Here is a 15,338-nt window from a genome sequence, read left to right as displayed (position 1 = left end):
GGGTTAGTCAGGACTAAGCCAGGGCCGCCAGGGCCTCCTGGTGTCCCCTCCAACCTCAACCTCTTAGATCTCGCCTCCCCCAACCCCAGGCAGTGGACTGGGGCACACAGACCACTTATCATGCCGTAGTTTACATCTACTCTAGCTGCCATATTTAATATATTACTGTTTTAGTGCAGTTTTATTGCTGGCTGTACTCATGGTATTGGGCATGGAAGCCAGGGCCCTGCATGCGTGGGGCCAGGGCTCTGCCACTCTGCTACATCCCCAGCCTTTTCATTGTCTCTTGAGACAGGGGCGCTCTAGTTGCCCGAGCTGGCCTTGAACTTGACCCTCCTGCCTCACTCTGTCACGTGACTCCAGTGTGTGCCACTGTGCCCACCTACTACACTATTTCTTGCCTGTGCTTTGTTAATTCTTACTTGTTCATGCTGCAGTGCGTAAGGATCACATTCTTCTTGGGGACCTGGGACATGCATATCACACTCCTGATTCTTTCCCCACTCCCTTCCTGTCCACTCTCTCCCATTTTTTATTGCTGTTGTGTTTTTTTGAGACGAGGCTTCACTATGCAGTTTAGGCTGGCCTTGAACTCACAGTGATGCTCCTGCCTCAGCCTCCCCAGGGCTGGGATTACCGGTGTGTGCATCACGCTCTCCCACCCTTTTTTCATGGTCTGCGCCTCCTGGTAGGACTTTAGCTCTGTAAGGACAGGGCCTTTGCCTGCTCCCTGCATAGTGGCCCCCTGACCATGGGACACCCTGCCACCAGCATGTGTTGGTCACTATGTAGGCAGTGCTACAGTTAGCTCCACAAGGAAGCGAAGAAGCACTTCGGAGTCGCCCAACCTAAAGATGTTCTCGAAGCTACACTCAGGTGACGGACACAGGAAGCAGAGGATGTCCCCACCGTTGCGACACGCTAGGTGGCAGGATATTGCCACAGGCCCCAAAGGCTAACACGTCCAAGTGCCAGCCCAGAATTGTGGATGCACCAGGAGCTGGGAAAGGGATCTTTGCAGATGCAGTTAGAGTTGGGGTACCAACCCAGAGGATGGTTCTGGGCTCTGCGTTCTGGGTTGAAGGCAGGCTGTCACCTGCAGGGTCTCTCACTCCCAGCTTTCATGCTGCTGTAGGCTGGACCTTTCTGGGGTGGCACGACCAAGGAAGCGCCATCCTCAGGGAGGGCTGAAGGCCACTGGAGGGCGCTCGGGAGTTGCCGCACTCCCTGCTCTTCCTGGTCTCTGCCTGGTGAGCGGAAGTCGCTCCCCTTGGAAGGGGGAACCGTGGCCAAGGTACCGTTTGGGGAGCAGAGGCCGGGCCCTCCCTCTCTGCTCCTTTGCGATGAAGTCTCACAAGGTCACTAAGTTGCCTAGCTAAGACACTAAATTGAGATCCTTCTGGCTTAGCCGCCAGGAGTGCTGGAATGACCGATGTGTGCTACCATGCCATGTCTCGTAAAAGATGCGCAACAAATATTCACCGGATGAATATTATATGAATGGAGCCAGGTTGGCAAGCACAGGGTTCTGAGTTCGATTCCCAGTACCCCCCCAAAAAAGAATATTATATGCATGGAATAATTATAGTGCTCTGGGGCCAATAAGGTTATTTCATTGAAAATGCTTCTGAAAAAAGCGTGCTTTTTTTCTTTCTCTCTCTCTTTTTTTTTTTGGTACTAGGGATGGGATTCAGGGCTTTCATCCTGAACTACATCACCAGCTCCACCCCCTTTATACATTCTGTGTTTTCCCAGAAAATAAGGCCTAACTAGAAAATAATTGGACTTTAAAACTAGAGTTCAAAACATGGCAGCCCCATTCAGCCTTACTGCCCTACAGAGAAGCCACCAAGCAAGAGAACAGTGAGCCACAGACTGTCACCATGGTAATGACCATTGCTTGTTTTCGAGTTATGTCTTAATTTTAGGAAAACATGGTTTTATTTTGAGACAGGGTCTCACAAAGTTGCTAAGTTGCCCAGGCTGGGCTCAAACTTATGATCCTCTCGCCTCAGCCTCCCAGAATGCTGATATTATGGGCATATAACATCAGAGTCAGCACACAGATGCATTTTTAAATTTTTTCAACACAGTATTTAATAAACATCTGGGCCATTCCATGATGGTGTTTACCAAAGTGAAGCTGAGCCTCATCTTTTAATTTAGCTGAACTCTGGGTGCTGGCTGGCATCTGAGCTGTGGCCGCAGCTTCTGGGCCCTGGAGCAGGTGGACAGGGGAGAGCAGGGGCTGCTCAGCCCTGAGCACCCAGCTCATCGATTTCCCAGGTCAGGCCCATAGCCGTCCACGCACCCTGATCAAGGTCCTGCCTCAGCACCAGCAGCCCAAGGACCTGCGGGCACAGCTGTGGTGTTCATGTTGCCGCCCAGCCCTGCTAAACAGTGCCCCGTAGCATTGTAGAACACTTCCCGAGGGCCTGTCCTGTCACCCTGGAGACAGGTTTCTCTCTCTTTTTCCTTCTTCACAAGCCTGGAGGTGACAACCAGTGCTGGTGACTGAGCATTTCTCAGTGACATGCTGGGGTCTTGCAGCCCATGGTGGTGGCAGCCTGTGCCAGTTGCCCTGGGGCCAAGATGGCCTGTGTGTGGGGGGTCCTCTGGATGTGCCAGCCGTTTTCAAAACTGTCAAGCAAAATTGGGTGTGACGATGCACGCCTGTAATCCCGGCATTGGGAGGCTGAGGCAGGAGGATCATTGCAAATTTGAGATCAGCCTGCGCTAACAAAGTAAGCTTAAAGCCAGCCTAAACTGCACAGTGAGACACTGTCTCAAAAAGGCATCAAACAAAACCACAAAAAACAAAGATGTCAAATAACACTGCTTCCTTTAGGGCCTGAGTCACACCTGTCTTGCTAGACCCTGGAGGGTTATTTTCTTTTCCGAGAGATTGTTGTAATTTAAGTGATTGTTTTAATAAAATCCTAAAATGTAATAGTTAAAAAAAAAAAATCAACCCTTGGCCAAAAGCTAAATCGTGGGAGGTGCTGATGAGTCTGCTTTCTGAGCATGCTCAGTGTGTTGGCATGGAAACAGGAAGCCCAGCCCCCAAGAGTCACTTCACAAGATGGCTACCATTTCTAGGATGCAAATAAATTTTTTCCTGGTCCTTGGATATGTTGTACGTAAGCTATCAGTACTTTCCTTAACCCTCTATGACTGCAGTTACAGTTCCAAAACCCCCGAGGAAGCCCCTTAACAAAATAAAGAAACCATGACAGCAGCACCAGTTTTGAATGTTTTGTGTGGTGCTGGGGATCAAACCCAAGGCCTCTCACATGCTAGGCAAGTGCCCTACCACAGGGTGTATCCTAGGCCCTTATTTTTATTGGTATTTGTTTATTTATTGTTGACACAATGTCTTGCTATGTTTTCCAGGCTGGTGCTGATCTTCTGGGCTCAAATGACTCTTGTCTCATCCTCCCAAGTAGTTGGGATTACAGCTGTGGACCATCATGCCCAGCCATACATACTTTTATTAACCAAAATTGGAATATTTACCATATAAAGAGCTGCCTTTGTTTTTCATTGCTATAAAAAAAAATACCTGGAACCAGGTGATTCATTAAGAATAGAGGTTTATTTAGCCTGTGGTTATGGTGGCTGAGAAGGCCAAAAGGATCTTGCCAGCACCTACCTTCTCTCCCCCCAAATAAGACTTATCTGGAAAATAATAAGCCTTGAAAACTGGAGATCAAAAATGCTACCCCAGGGCTGGGGATATGGCTCAGTGGCACAGCGCCTGCCTAGAAGCACAAGGTCCTGAGTTTAGTTCTGGTACACACACACAATGCCACCCCTGGTCAGCCTGTCCTAGTCTTACCTGCATTACTGGGTGGCCATTGAGCAAGAGAGTAGTGATCACAGGTCAGGCAAGGATGGACTGTCTGGGGCTGGCATTTTGGTCTCCAGTTTTCAAGGCTGATTATTTTCTGGCTAGCTCTATTTCCAGGGGAACATGGTACTCAGGACCTTCTTGCCACAACATAGCAAAAAAAAAAAAAAAAAAAAAAAAAATGGCATCATCATACAGCCAGACAGAGCAAGCATACATCAGTGCAGGTTGCTCCTCTTCCTCCTCCTCTTCTTTTTGATTGTTTTGGGGACTGAACTCAGAGGCTTTGCACTGAGCTACATCCCTAGCTTCTCCCCCATTTGTCTTTTGTGAGATAGAATCTTGCTAAGTTTCAGAGGCTGTGCTCAAATTTGTGATTCTCCTGCCTCTGCCTCCCAGAGTGCAAGGACTACAGGCATCACACCTGGCTTCTCTTCCTCTTCTTCCAAAGCCACCAGCTCCATCCTGAGGCCACCATCCTGATGACCTTACCTCAGCCTCTTTACCTCCAAGCAGGATCAGCGTAGGAATTCAGGGATTAAGTTTCCAGCACAGGAATTTGGGGCAGCACATTCAAACCCTTGTAAAAAAAACAAAGGTCTTCACTGAATGGAACAGAAATTAGCATTAGCGTTGTAATTTAGGAAAGAACTTCAAGAAGCTGTATTTTCACACATGGGCATCACTATGGTTTAGCTACCCAGTGTCTCTCAAAAACCTCAGGGTGGGGGGCTGTCGAAGGGGATCGGATTACCAGGCTCTTACTTCATCTGTGGATCAATCTCTGGATGAGATCAGAATTGGAAGGTGTTAAGTAGTGATGGGAGAATGGCCTTGGGGACTGTGTCACCCCTGGCCTCATCCTGTTTTTTGAGACAGGGTCTTGTTCTGTAGTCCAGGCTGACTTTGAACTCAGTATACAGCACAGGCTGGCCTCAAACTCATGGGACGTGATCTTCCTACCTCAACCTCTTTAGGAGTGCTAGGATTACAAACCTCCCACACACACAGCTGGCCCCATCCTCTTCAGCTCTCTCCCTGATTTCCCAGCTTCTTGGCCCCCATGAAGTGAGCAGCTTCCTCTGCCATGGCCATGTCCTCTACCTTGATGCCTCTGCCCTGTCATGGGCCCAAGAGCCTTGCAGCCTTGGAGAATGGACTGAAACCTCGGCAACTGTGTGTCAAAAGCCACTTCCCACGTTGTGGCTGTTTTTCCCCGATTGCAGAGATGCAAACTTGGCTAACAGAGACATGGAGGAGAAATCAACTCAGCTAGTGTAACTGGAGGGTGGCTGACATACACATCGTGATGCCAACATATATTCCAATTCCAGATCACCATAGAGGTCTAAATTATGGAAGCAGCTGTCAGCAGTATTTTATTTACTGAAACCAAGCAAAGCAGGTATACGTGCAAAGAAAAGTTATTTCTAAGACTAAGACCGTATAAGCAGCACTTGTAAGGAGGAATTTCAGCTGGGTTGTGTGGTTGGGTTTTTTTTTTTTTTTTTTTTTTGTCTTAAAAAAAAGTTTAAGGCAAGGCACTAAGGTAGCATGTGAGACTCTCAACCCAGTGACATCATCGGTCTAAAAGAACCAATCAGAAAAGTGTGATTTTCAATCCTTCATTTGAATGGAGGCTGCTCACAGGACCAATCAGAAGATGCTCCTTTCAATCCTTCATTTGCATATGGGCACAGCCAATCAAAACACACTGTTTCTGATCCTTCGTTTAGATACAGCAGGAAAGCAAACTAGCTTTCTCATAGGACGGTTTACACCTGGGGTGAGGCCCAGTGTGTGATTGGACCACTGTCAGGATGCCTCATTTGCATGAGAGGGAGATAATCTGATAATTCTGGATAATAAAGACCCCTTGCCCTTATCTTGGGGCACTGTGACCGCTGTCTCTAGTCTCCTCTCACCCTAAAGAGTGCATTTCTTTTCCCCTTGAATACATGGACACCCTTCTGGCTTTTCTGAGTGCCTTGTCCAGCTCTTTGTTTGAGAACCCAAAGTTCTGGAGAAGCTCCGGGAACCCTGCGCACAATAACAGCGTTGCCACCAACCTCACCATTTCTACCTGGCTAGGGCACAGCCTCCCCATCCGGATCTCTCTTCCCTGTGATGTAGACTACAAATACACGTCGCAGCCAGATGATTTTTCCTGCACTGCGCTGGTGTGAAATAGCCCCAACCAATTCCTGACTTCTTAGCTCTGGCGGTCCGGATACCCAATTGGTCGTTCACTTTTGAAAACCTACTTTCTCGATGCTCTCCTTATTCATTTTTAATTTCATTCTATCGGCACATCATGTGACCAAATGGCTCAAAAATAAAACAGCATACATAGTGGCCATGCTTATAGATAGTCCCAGAACCCAGGAGGCTGAGGCTGGAGGATCACTGTGAGTTCCAAGCCGGCCTAGGCAACAAAGTGAGTTCTGAACCAACCTGAACTACATAGCAAGATCCTGTTTCAAAAAACAAAGTCTCCAGTAGAAAGTATCTTCATTAACCCCAGAAGAAAACTTTAATAAAACCATGTTAGTCTGCGTCTGTAACAAAACATTATAAACTGTGTGGCTTAAAAAATAGTTCTGGTGGATGAAAGCCTGAGACTGAGATAAGGTGCTGCTCACGGGACCAATCAGAAGATGCTCTTTTCAATCCTTCATTTGCATATGAGCACAGCCAATCAAAACACTGTTCCTGATCCTTTTTTTTTTTTTTTCTTTTTTTTGTCTTTTTCCTTTTTCCTTTTTATCTTCCGGGCATCGAACTCAAGACTGCCTGCTTGCAAGGCAGGCGCTTATGCAGCTGAGCTAAATCCCCAGCCCCATGATCCTTCATTTGGATGGAAGCCTGAGACTGAGATGTGGGGCTGCTCACAGGACCAATCAGAAGATGCTCTTTTCAATCCTTCATTTGCATATGGGCATAGCCAATCAAAATACACTGTTCCTGATCCTTCATTTAGATACAACAGGATGGTATGAGGTACCTCTAAAACCTGTGGGGACTCCTGTCTGGGTTCTTCCTAGATCTCTGCTTTTGTGTACACTGCCATTTTGGCTTTGGTCACCACATAACCCCCTCTCTGTCTTTTCACAGGGCCATCTTCTTGTGAAAGCAGCAGTCACAGTGGATTAGCACGACCTCACCTTAGCTGAAGACAACCAAATTGGTCCTGTTTGCCAGAAAGGGCACATTCTGAGCTACTGCACTTGGGGCTAATATTAATTACCTTTTCCAGGAACGCACAGTTTAACTCACAATTCAGGCCTCAGATGTCCCTGCTCTTCTTAGGTAGGGAACAACCATGGGGTCATTGTAAGTCATCCTTGATTTAGAAGTCAGCCTTCCCAGTCCCTGATATTTATCAGTCCTGCCAGCTGCTGTCCACAGCCAGCTGGGCCAGGGGTTAGGGCTGCCTGTTCGCAGGAAAAGCGAGGCTGGAGGCTTCCGCTTGCTCTGTCCCGACCTCTCTGGTGTCCAGCAGTTGAGCTGCCGCTGCTGGGGGTGGGTGGGCCTGAGCTGGCCCAGAAGCGCTGTGTCTCTGGCCCTATCTTGCTTTTTTTTCTTCATTGTGTTTTGGAGTTTCTCTGGTGATGTCTACCCTGGATTTTCTAATTGCAGCCGGTATTATTCTGAGAACTATCTAGGCATGTGGCGCATGCCAGTAATCCCTGAAGTATTAGAGGCTACGGCAGGAGAATGGCAAGCTTGAGCCCAGCTTGGGCAATTTAGAGATTTAGCAAGACCCTGTGTCCAAATAAGATTTTAAAAGGGGGTAAGCTCAGTGGTGCAATGCCTGCCTTGCAGGTCCAAGGCCCTGGGTTCAATCCCAGTACTGGTGCCAAAAAAACAAACAAACAAAAAAAACGGATTAAACTTTGTTTTTGGAATAGTTTTAGATACATACACAAGACATTTGTAAAAAAGTGAAGAGAGTTCCAGTGCACCAGTCTTTCACTTATATGTGCCGTTAGTATGATCCACTTGTTACAATAAGCTCATATTGATACTTGTACTATTGGTCCGTGTTTTATACTTATGTCACAACACAGCTGTCACTTAGATGTCTTCTGTTTTTTCCTTTTTTGGCACTGAGAATTGAACTCAGGACCTCACATTTGCCAGGCAGGCACTGTGCCACTGAGCTATATCCCTGGCCCATGTCCTCCCCTCTTCCCTGGACTGCACTGTTCTGTGTGACTGTTCTGTCTCCTCACCTCCTCCTGGCTGTGAGAGTTTCCTCAAGCTCTGTTTGTTGAAGCTCTGACAGTTTTTAGGCTGGTGAGCTATTTTGGAGAATGTTCTACTAGGATTTGTTTGATGGTTTTCTCACAATTACCCCGATTTATGGATTTTAGGATGTGTGGTATAGAACAAAATATATGCCATATTTGGGTTTTGACCCAAACTCCAAGCACAGAGCTCCCAAGCCCTTGGGATTTCCTGAGTGATAGGAGCGTCTGCCCTTGGTCATGGCACTGTCATCCATGCCCAAGTTCCTATTGTGTAGACCGAAGGCCAGCTTCTGGATAGATGCAGGCTAGGCTTGGTGACCAGAAAACCAGCTGAGGGTTTCTGAGGCAAGGAAGAAGGGCTGCAGTGGCTGTGAGCACCAAAGGTCACATTATCATGCCTATGTAGTAAAGCCCTAATAAAAACCCTTCACCATGGAGTTCAGGGAGCTTCCTGGCTGGTTATCCCATTACCTCCTCCTCAGGTCTGTTCCTGAGTCCTCCTTGTATATTTCTGTTACCCTGGGTACTGGGGTCCAAGTTGGGTTTCTAGGTCCTCCCTCAAGAGATTGGTGTAGAAGACAACTGTGGCTGGAGGTGCACATACTGAAGTCCAGGCTGCAAGAAAAAGAACTGCTCACACATTCCCCCCCTAGAGATGAACTGATGTTCTTTAGGCATCAATCACCTTGGGGTGGGTGGAGGGCCAAACCACCTTTCCCAACCCTTCCAGGAAAGTCCTTGTCTGCTTACAGGTACTCACCCAGCAGCTTGTTTCCCCATTTGATCCTCATTTAATCGATATTACCCTCAATTCTATTTGTTGGATACTTACTGGTTGACCAGAGATTTGTCCCACCTCATACCCATCCTATGATTTGCCATTAGATCAGTATTACCTAAATGACTATACATGTAAGCTTATTTATTATAGGTCTGTTCCACCTTAAGCCCGCCTCACCTCTTGACTACTCTATAAACACCCCATGAGAAGTGGGGTCGGTGGGCCACCCACTATCAGGTCCCTTCTGTCCCTCCGAGACAGAAGCTTTCTTTCAGTAGGTTCTTCCCACTCTTAAACTCCGTTACTCCTAGAACTCATTCCTGCTGTAAAGAACAGCAACTCTGAGCTGTGGACATCTAGCAGGTTGGGCGTGTCATCCCCTGCCAGGGCAGCTGCCCTGTCCGGCAGTGCTTTCTTTTGATTGGCCATGTGAGACGCGGTCCATTCCACGAGCCATCCACGGACTCCCAGGGAATAAAGGTCTGGCACATGAGATGCCAGCTAGAGATTAGGGATCTTGAGTTTTCTTATCTAGGTGGAAAAGGCCTCAGGATAAAGGGCAGGGTTCCCCAGGTTCAGGCAAGTGGAGGGGAGTGGCCCGACAGCCCCAACTGTTCGATCTGCCTCACGATGGTAATACCAAGTAATGGCCCAGGAGCACCAGCTCCTTCGAGACAACTGCAGGGTGGGGGCTTCACAGCTTCTAGTGGCAAAGGGGGACAAGGCCTGAAGGGACCCCACTTGGGCTGGCTGAGCCCTCGGACAGTGGGGTTCCGCTTAGCCCCCAAGTTAGTGTCACAATCGAACTCCTGGACACCTCCTCAGGGTCGGAAAGAAGCCCTCAGGAGGCGGGCCCAGAGGCGGGGGGGGGGGGGCCGCCCTCAGCAGGGCACGGGGCAGCTGTGGGGGCAGCAAAGCGCCCGCCGCCCGCCAGGGGGCGCAGCGCGAGGGACGCGGCGGCACTCGGGGGCTGAGCGGGTCAGGACGCCGTGGGCTGAGACTTCGGGCCTCGCCGGGGGAGCTGTGACCGAACGCTGGGAGTCGCATCGCAAATCGGGCTGCGGGACAGCAACGGGAACAATCGAGCGCCGCCTGCGCTCCTCCCAGGGCCCCCCGCCAGTGCGCATGCGCTGCGCGCCGGGCTTCCCATGCCCCGCCCTCATCCCTCCCGTTCCTTTTCCCCGCCTCTGTCTCCTCCCCAGTGATCTCGGTGTTTTGCTGAAGTTGATGCATAGCAAGAAAAAATTGGTCTCCTCTCGGCAATGACAAACCAGGAAAAAAATACTGTGCAACATGTGTCACAGGTAAAGAGTTAATAGTCCCAGTATGTAAATGACTTGTAAAGATTGCGGGAACCAAAGATGAAAAGTCCAAATTAAACATCAGCAGAAATGACGTAATACCGGTCCTAAAACACATGGAAGGACGTTCGGTTTCTGTCCCAATAGGAGAGGAACTATACAGTAATTTGAGATACAACTTCTGACATACTGCAAAGAAGGCTGAAACAGGACGACCTCTGAGGGAAGCAGGCGCTGTGCTGCGTAAGGGTGGGGATGGGAGAGGGCTCGGCCCAATAGAGGAGAGTGCGGCCACAGCTCACCACACTTCCTGTGCGCTTCCCTTCCCCCATTTATTGCAGTGCTGAAAACTGTCCTTGAACAAACGCCTACACCAGCGGGATATCTGCAGGAAGTCACGAATTGCAGGTGTGTAGTTGGCAAAGGCAGGGATTGGTGGAGTGAACTCCCTGTGCGTTCACACGTGTACTGAGCAGTTGTGAAACAGACCTTTGTGAGCTGAGTGATTTTTTCCAGGATATATTGTTCAGTGTGTGTGTGTGTGTGTGTGTGTGTATGTATGTAAATAAAAGAGCACTATCTTATGCTATTTTGGGTATAAAAGGAGTGCATGTACCGTTTGTGATGCCCTGCCAAAAAAAAGAAGCCTTGACAATGATGGAATCTGGCAGATATCACCTCAATTCTGTGGTCAGTCAACATCAGAAAGGCATTGAACTGACCATTGTGGAGCTAAAATACTTGCTCTGAATTGGATCACGAAGAAACCAAGTGAGGGACCAGCTACTAAGTAATGGGCTGGATTTTCAAAAGTCAAAATCCACAGCCAGGCATGGTGGTACGAGCCTGTAACTCCAGCACTCTCGAGGCTGAGGTAGGCGGATCACTGAGTTTGAGGCCAGCCTGAACTACACAGCAAGCCCCTGTCTCCAAAAACCAAAGAGAAAAAAAGTCATGACCATGAGAGTCTAAGGGAAGGAACTGCTCTAGATGAAAGGGAAATAGAGAAAGGAAAGCCAAATGACACATGAGTCCTTGGATTGGGAAAAGAAATACTCCTAGGAAAAATAGTAATATTCCTAGGAATTTCTGTTGCTAAAACACAATACCACAGACTAGGTAATTTATAAAGAAGAGTTTGCTTAATTCACGGTTCCAGGGGACTGGGAAACTCAGGGTCCCAGCAACTGTGTCCAGCCAGGGCCTTTGTGTTTTATGCTAAAGGTTGGAGGGTGATACCTGGAGGAAAAAGGCACTGCTCTGGGGACCAAGCCACACTCAGCAGGAGGCCACACCCGACTCTGGACCCAAACACCTCCCCTGGGCCACTTCAGGCACAGAGAGGGGTGGGAACCAGAGGAGGTGTCTCCTGGGAATGACTGCAATTGGCAACATATGAGGAGGGGCTGAATGGTGGATATTGGCACACAGAGTCTGTGTGCCAATTCTGAGTTGGATTGTCACCGTGTGGTTGAGTAAGACAAACGCCCAAACACCCTCGCAGGACTTAGGGGTCAAGAGCCGTGATTTCTGCAACTTAGTCTAAGATGGCTCTGGAAGGAAATGCTCCACGGGTTCCCTATTCATTGACCATTTTGAAATTCCTAGTTTAAAAAGAAAATCATTTTTGTGACTGGTGTCCCTATTAACATTTTTACAAATGTGATTTCCTTTGTTACCGTTTCTAGGGTAAGTGCTGGAATTATGAATACTAGATGGTTTTAGGGCCTAAGAGTGGCTGGCTTCCATGAAGAGGGCAGTGCGCTGTGAATGGCAGCAGCTCCTGAGAGCAGCTGCCCCCAGTCTGTGACCCAGAAGACACCTGTGCCTGGCAGGCTCCCGAAGGCATTTCAGGTGCATGACACCTGCTATCCTCCCGGGACCTCGCCGCCTGAGTGTAGACTCTAAACAATAGACCATTTGTGACTAGTGGCTCATTGCCATCAAGAGATTTTCTTAAGGACTACAGGATGAAGCTTTGTGTGCAGTATTGTTCAAAGGAGTTGTGCAAATCATTATAAATCCAAAATCCAGAAGAAAAACTATTTGACCTAAAAAAGCATCAAGCTGGGGCTGGGGATTTAGCTCAGTGGCATAAGCGCCTGCCTTGCAAGCCTGTGGTCGTGAGTTTGATCCCTAGTGCCGGTAAAAATACAAAAAAAAAAAAAAAAAAAACCAAACTACTGAGCTGAAAGCAAATAAAAATCATTGCTCATGGTTGGTGTGAACTGTTCTAGCTACTTGGTTTTTTGTTTGGTTTGTTTCAGTTTTTGGAGACAGTATCTCATTACGTAATCCAGGCTGGCCTTGAACTCAGTGACCCTCTTGTCTCAGCCTTCCAAGTAAGGGAATTACAGGCGTAGACCACTACACCTGGTACTCTAGCTACTTTGTAAACTAGGTTAGTTTATCTCCTAAACCTGAACATTAGCCTGGCCCATGCCAAATTCCCTTCCTAGGTCCATATCCAGAAAAAAATTCCGGCTGTGGGCTCTGCAGAACAAGTAACTGGGTTTGTTAGAATAGTCAAAGAGGAAATAATGCAGTCCCCAAGGGAACAGATAAAACAATAGGGTGCAGTCAGAGGTAAGCTGTTCCACAGCTAGGGGAAACCATACAGCCTGGCTGTGCCCCAGGATCTGGAGAACTCTTTTAAAAACACTGAGGGGGAAGACTGGAGGCTCTGAAGTCTACTTATCCAATAATGTAATTTTTAAAAGTAAAAAAGCAGCCAGGTGTGGGGGTGCATGCCTAGATTCCTATACTGGGAAGGCTGAGGCAGCAGAATTGTTCCAAGTTGGAGCCAACCCTTGGCTCCATAGTGAGTTCAAGGCCAGCTTAAACTACAAAGTGAGATGCTGTCTCAAAAAACCACACACACACTCCAAGACAAAAACATAAAAACTTCCTACAATTTATTGGATATATTTGTTTGTATTTGTGACCCAGTTTTTCTTTTTTCTGAGTAGGATTTAAAATTAATGTGACCCAGTTTTTAAAGCAAGGAAACAATGGATGTAAAATTGAGGTCAGGCGCCAAGGGGTTAGAATTAAACAAGAAGCGGAAAGGTACAAACAACGTTCTCTTTCTTAAATTGGAGAAGGTCCTTGGTTCATTTTATGAGTAGGCTTTGTACTCTATCAGCTTGTACAGCCAGAATTATACAACTAGTACAGGCACAGTCATAAAATGGCAAACTCATAGACACAATTAGAACAAGGTAAAACCAATGGTGCTGTCTGCCTGTGCTCCTGCTGCCCGGCACCCAAGCGCCCTGCTGGATTTAGTGAGCCTTGACTGGGTCCAGCCACTTTTCTCCTGATAATGCTCTAGGTCACTTTGACTATGTCCAGCTCGTGTTTGCCATAGTTAGAAGAGTATATGGATTGCTCCCAGCCTGCATCAGAGGTCTTTTCTATGGACAAAGCGGCTCAGCCAGGGACACCCTTAACTTTGCTTGCTCTATTTGGGCCCCCTCCTCCCATTCCCAGGATGGTCCTACATTGGGGTAAACAAGTTCTTTTAAGTAATTTAGAATTAGTTTGCCTGATGATATGTGACTTAATCCAATTCATGTGACCTATGATGTAATAATCCACCATCTGCCTTGTACTTCCTGCTAGAAAACTGTATTTAAACAGAACACGGCACCAGGAATATAGCTCAGCGGCTTGGTGCCTGCCTGTCAAGCACAAGGTCATGAGTTTGATTCCCAGTACCAAAAAATAATAAATAATTAAATACTTAAAAAAATAAGTAAAAAATAACGCAAAGCTGAGTCATGGCCTGGTGATTTGGACTTGGTCCTGCCAGCCCACTAGTGTAATAAACAAGTTGCCTTCTAGATTCTTCAGTGCAAACTTTAGTCTTCCATTTGGTTTGATATTGGTTTTTCTGCAGCAATCTAGGTTACAGAAGTTCTAGCAAATATACTGAATTTTATACATTAAAAACCACTGGTAACCCTATTCCTCCCAGGTATACACCGTGTGTTGCATTTGCAAATAACAATGTAGATAAAAAGCATAAGACTCCTACTCTCAGGCTTGTGGGTTCATGGTCCATGTGGGACCCCAAGTATCAGGGACCTGGCCAGGATCCCCAATTGCCTGTATCAAAGGTATGGTGAGTGGATAAAGTGAGAAACAGAGACAAATTTAGTAATAGATGATGAATGGGAAGTCAGTGCCTCCAGATGGGCCAAGAGCTCCACATGCCAAGACAGCCACTATTTATTGAGGGTATACAGTGATGGACGGGGCCAGTGAAAAATTCAAAATTGTTGCAGGACTCAGAGATTTATGCCTTGACTGCAAGTATACTCCTGGGATGACTCAAGAGGGTGGAAATGATTTTATGCTAAGAAGGATCTTGCCCTAGAGTTTCTTTTTTAATTTAGTGGTTTTAGTCTTAGTTTTAGTTTCAGTGGGTGGGAGAGGTGGCCCATCCCTAAAGGGTTAAATGGGACCTCTCACAAGGGTGATACTGAGAATCCCAAACCTCCATTTATCCCACAGGGAAGTATGCAAAATTAGCTATTGTGAATTTGTGGTTACCAATACAGAAAACCATTACATTTTTTAATTTGGGAAGAGACTTCCAAAATGTTTGTCTAATCTAAAAAGTAACCATCTAAAAATTATAAGTACCAGTGAAAATTACAGTTTGGGAAACTGAGGCAGGCTTTCTAGGCAGAAAATCAATAGCAAAAGTCAGGAAAAAGAAAATTGAGAGTTTTAAATTAATTAAAAATTGTTTGTCTTTTTTCTTTTTCTTTTTCTTTTTCTTTTTTTTTTTTGAGACAGTTCAGGCTGGCCACTCATTTTGTAGCCAAGCCTGGTCTCCAACTCATGGCAATCCTCCTGCCTCAGCTACCTGAGTGCTGGGATTACAGGCATGCACCACCACACTTGGCTGAATTAATTAAAATTTAAAATCATGGAGACTAGCGGTATGGCTCAGTGGCATGGTGCCTGCCTGGCAAGCTTGAAATCCTGAGTTCAATTCCTGGTTTTAAAAAAAAAAGTTGGGGCTGGGGATTTAGCTCAGTGGCATAACAGTCTACCTTGCAAGCCTGCCGTCAAGAGTTCAATCCCACATACCAAGAAAAAAAAAGTTAAAATCATGGATTGTAAGCAAAATTAAGCCAAAT

General features: G+C 47.1%; 1 protein-coding gene across 7 annotated transcripts in view; it reads right to left on the bottom strand.

The window, feature by feature from the left end:
* Ripply3 (ripply transcriptional repressor 3) overlaps positions 1-15,338 on the bottom strand; it is a 40,831-nt gene that overhangs the window by 11,105 nt on the left and 14,388 nt on the right. Inside the window, exons 2-3 of one of the 7 annotated variants that reach the window (XM_063224495.1) lie at positions 8,575-8,718; positions 4,343-4,430 (exon numbers count right to left, since the gene is read on the bottom strand). The exons of 5 other annotated variants lie outside the window; for them this stretch is intronic. The gene's annotated coding sequence lies outside the window, so the exon portion shown is untranslated. The remainder of the gene's footprint in view (positions 1-4,342; positions 4,431-8,574; positions 8,719-15,338) is intronic. One more of the 7 variants, XM_023562498.2, reaches the window with a different exon arrangement.

The sequence above is a fragment of the Cavia porcellus genome, unplaced genomic scaffold, assembly GCF_034190915.1.
Source record: "Cavia porcellus strain 051 isolate PalLab524CR breed Dunkin Hartley unplaced genomic scaffold, mCavPor4.1 scaffold_15, whole genome shotgun sequence".
NCBI classification, from domain to species: Eukaryota; Metazoa; Chordata; class Mammalia; order Rodentia; family Caviidae; genus Cavia; species Cavia porcellus.
The sequence above is the reverse complement of the archived record's forward strand: the minus strand, read 5'-3'. Positions and strand labels throughout refer to the sequence as shown.